Here is a 4,862-nt window from a genome sequence, read left to right as displayed (position 1 = left end):
TTCTACCGTAAGTTCATTAGAGATTTTTCTAAGATCACCGGGCCATGACTCGCCTTCTAGAGAAGGACGTCGCATACGACTTTGATGCTGATTGTCTGAAGGCGTTTGAGTTTCTCAAGGGGCATTTGGTTAACGCCCTTATTTTAGTAGCACCCTAATGGAGCTTACCCTTCGAGCTCATGTGCGACCCTAGTGATTTTGCAGTTGGGGCTGTTCTAGGTCAGCGGAAGGACAAGCACTTTCATCCTATCTATTACGCGATTAATACCCTGAATGACGCTCAGGAGAATTACACGACTACTGAGGAGGAGCTTCTAGTAGTGGTCCTCGCGTTCCACTGTGACATTCATGATAAAACGAGGTATACTATATTCATTACGTAACAAGTAAACGATAAATCGGTTATTTCGTAGTGCTTAAACGAGTAACCGACCGATACTAATTATGACCCGTATACATACTGAGGGGTCATATACGAGTTATATATATGTTATAGAGGCTAACATATTGATATTTAGGCCCCAGTACGTTTAAAACTCTTTAAACGAAAAGGGTTTCGTTTATCGATACGCTATAAGCTTAAACGTAATCGTTAATATCAAAACAAGCATTGTAGCATCCGTTAAGCCGAAAAAGATTTATAAAACACTTATATGACATGTTCTAAGCAATCCGTGAAAATATTTTGGAATTTTACAACGAGTCAGTACGTTTTTCTTATTTTACAAAAATAAGCTGAAAAACACTCGTTTTTACGCTATTTCTCACACCCGAATTAATTTTCTTGCGAAAAAACCGAACCCGAACTAAATTTGAAGTGGGCTTTTCATGTTTGGGCTTGTATAATTAAATTAATGGGCCAAAACAGCCCATTATGGGGCCTTCTTTATTTCTGATCGGAATACCCACCAAACATCACATTATATTTTTTATATAACTTCATCCTTAAGTCATTCTTATTCATTATAACAAACAAAATTTTGAAGTCCAAAGCAGCTCCAGCCCTGTTCTATCAGCTCCTCTTCAAAACCTTAAGGTAAGGTCAAGTTTTAAGAAGATTTAACCAAGTTTGATCCATATAATTAACTTATAAACATGTTTTAGTTAGTTTTAAACATGTTTAACCATCCAAAAACCCTAAAAATCAAGTAAAACCATGTTTTGATGTTAAACATGTTTACAAACCAGGAACCTATACTTTTTTGGTCAAAAACGCGGATTAGAACATGAATACAACGTTTTTACGGTTAGAAAGTTCGGTTTGAACCCAAAACCGAAACCCTAATTATCAAGGCTGTTACATGGATGATTTATGCTTGGTTTGATGTTATATGATATGTAGATATACTGAGTTTGCAACCCGAGACCCGGAAAGTCGTTTAAGCTAGCAAAATTCATCGAAAACCGACAAGGTAAACCCGTAACACTCGTTTAGGGGCTGTTTAGTATTAGGTTGTGACGTGCTTGTTGTTAGCTTGTGAAAACTTGTAGGGACATTAGGGATCATATAAATGAGTCCCTGTTCAAATTTGGTAATTTTTCGATAAACGGAGAATATTTGGTGAATTTATTCCCGTTTATGAGCGTTTATTTGGGAAAAATAGCTAAACATATTGACAAATTATGAAACTTGGTTTTGGAGTTTAATATGTGATGGTAAGATCACTGGTAATGTTTGGGAATCATTGGAAATGTCTAAGTATGGTTTGTGCAATCATGGCTTAACCGAATTTTAACAGCCGAAAAATGCACAAAAAGGCATTTTGTCAAAAGAGTTAGGTTCTGGAAATTTTGCAGGGGCTATGTAATAACATTGAGGCCATTTGTAAAAATTATCGGATTTTTCGGAGGTCGTTTGATATAAACGGGCCATTTATTACACGATTATAACCTATTAAATGAATTTTTATAAATAAATAATTAATCATAAAATTTCTGAAAATATTTTTATAAAATTCTCCATGTCTTAATGTATTTTTACAAAAATTTACATAATTTATATATAAGTACATATTTAGTTATGATTAATCAAAGATTTAAATTATAATTGTTTTAACGATACCGGCAGTTTTGTGTTTAACGGACTGACTGGTATGTCAAAATGTCAAAAGTGGTCAAATATCATATTTTTGAATGATATTGATAAAAACGAACTTTTTACGAGAATTCCGGACAAATCGGGTGGATTGTGCGCGTTTTGTATAATCAAACCCGTGTGAAAACGGAAACGAACCCTGCGATCAAACCAGACACCGAAACCTTAAAATTCTTTCATAAATCAAATTATTTTATTAATCAATATATTTACTTAAGTTTTATGTGATCTTACCTAATCCCGAAACGTATAAACGATCAACTGAGCTTGGCTCAGGAAACGGTGAAACTGAGCCAAATCTAGTTTTAAACACTTCATAGTATACAACGTCACAATCTAAGACTATGGTCATGTTCTGGGCCTAACAGCTATACCCAGACTATCTATACAGCCCGACTTAGCTTGAACACTGTACTAGTAATAACGATACGATACCGTTTATAGGAATCAGGCTATAAACGAGGCATCTGACTTATTGATACGTGATTTCTGTGCGAACTACGATAAGGTGAGTTTCACGACCCCCACTTTCTGAACTGTTTTACGAACTTTTGGGGTGAAAAGCATGTTTACATATACTTAAATACTTGAAAACGTGTGATGATGTGGATTATCTAAGTACTAACACTTGACAAGTCCCCACAAACACAAGTGATTAACTTCGTGCCGGTGACGTGTGGATAGTACTATCGGTTTGACAAACCCAACTGACAGAGCCGGAGGGGTATGCCGGAACATATGTAAACCCAGTTGCACATTGTCATTATATTTTTACATACTGCTATGTGGTGTTAGACATAGTACATACTTGGGGCAAAGTGGCTGTTAAATGCCAACGGGAGTGCATGGGCAGTGGAGGCCATGTGTTTTAGCTCGTTTCGGTTTCACTTGTGGCTTAGTATAATACATCATACACATACACATATACATACACACTGTAAACTTTACGAACTCGTGTACTGATTTCATTGATACTCGTGAAACTTGAAACTCACCAACTAGACGTAGTTGACCTGTTTTAACATGCTTTTCAGGTAAAGCAAAAGTGGAATGATTTGCTTACGTGCTTGGTGTTAGGAGAAGAGTTGAATAGCTGTGAATAGACGCAGATACATAATATTAAATAAAAGCTCGTAAACCGGTTATGTGATTCTCATCTAGTTTGTAAACTTAGTACCAACCTATGTAATATGATGTAAATTAGTTTATGAATTTCTTTATAAACAATGTTGTTGATACCAGTGTTATCTGTTACATTCCCGTATTACGCTTCCGCAACTACCTAGTCGGGGTGTGACATCCACAAATTCCGTTCTTATCTCGTGTTGTCCATAACCATCGTTCATACTGATCATGCGGTATTGCGATACCTATTCACCAAAAAAGATGTCAAGCCTCGCCTGATACGATGGATTCTCTTGCTTTCCGAATTCGATATTGAGATTAGAGATAAAAAGGGAGTAGAGAATGTAGCTGCGGGTTACTTATCACGTCTAGAGGATCTTAAGAGAGAGGATGCCATCAAGGATAAGTTTCCCCATGAGTCATTGATGAAGGTGAGAGTGAGATTTGAGAGAGAGCCCGTGTTGTACGTAAGTGCTTAAGAGGAGGGTCTACCATGGTTCTCCGACATTGCAAATTATTTAGCCGATGTAGTAGTGGTCAAGGGCATGAGTTATTAGCATAGGAGGAAGTTTTTCGTAGATGCCAACCACTACATATGGGATGCACCGTATTTGTTTCGTGTAGGCGCCGATTGAGTGTTGAGGAGGTGTGAGTAGGGAAGAGGGTCGTGAGATTCTTAGGCATTATCATGAGGGTTTAATTGGAGGCCACCTTGGTTCATCTTCACGAAACATGTCAATATACCGGTTTTTGGATGTTGGATGTTGAGATCCGTTAATCTTGACCTCACACAAGCTGCGAAAAACCGGTATCTCCAAATTCATGAGGTAGAGGAGCTAAGAGATGAGGTGTACATGAGATCATGGAGTTATAAAGAGCGCATGAAGGGTTGCATGATCGAGAGTTGAGGAAGGTGAAAGAGTTCAAGTGTAGGGATCGGATGTTGGTTTATAATTCTCGTCTGAAGTTATTTACAGGTAAGCTTAGATCGAGATGGGTTGGTCCGTATATAGTGAAGGCGGCATTCCCGCAGGGTGAAGTTGAGTTAGTTGATCATGAGAGGAGAGCGTGGAAGGTAAATGGCCATAGGTTAAGGCAATATATCGGTGGGCTGGTTGATTCGATCTAGGAAGATGTGTTTCTCCTCGACATCCCTACTATGATTGCTTGTTAAGGAAAGGAGTCGGGGAATACCTGATTGTAGAGTTTGTATACTTTTTATTAGTTTTATATATATATATATTTTAATTTGAGTCAGTTTTAAGTTTTTAGAGTCTGTTTGATGTCTGCTTTGGGTGCTTTGAGCTTTTTTTGTAGGTTTGGATACTTTCGTTCGTACTCAATCTCCATTCGGACGGGGGCTTTCTGAGCTAATTTGATTGTAGAGGGTATCCAAAAGTTGCAGCCGCGAAAGAAATGCTATACTGTTGCTTTATCGAAACATGACATACGCAGATCACTGCCATATTACCAGGGGAGTCTGTTCCATTTGCTTTATGCTTTGTTTTATGTTATTTTATTTCGACTTTATTTTTTTCTTTTTCCTGTCTTCAGTTGAGGGCAATGCGAAATTTAAGTGTGAGAATGAGAAACTGACATTTTCATATTTATATATAATAAAAATCAAAAAATAAATAAATAA

Source organism: Bidens hawaiensis, unplaced genomic scaffold (assembly GCF_021521415.1).
Source record: "Bidens hawaiensis isolate Kalapana, Puna unplaced genomic scaffold, B.hawaiensis_p1.1 tig00005272_1, whole genome shotgun sequence".
Lineage (NCBI taxonomy): Eukaryota > Viridiplantae > Streptophyta > Magnoliopsida > Asterales > Asteraceae > Bidens > Bidens hawaiensis.
This window is presented reverse-complemented; position numbering follows the sequence as displayed.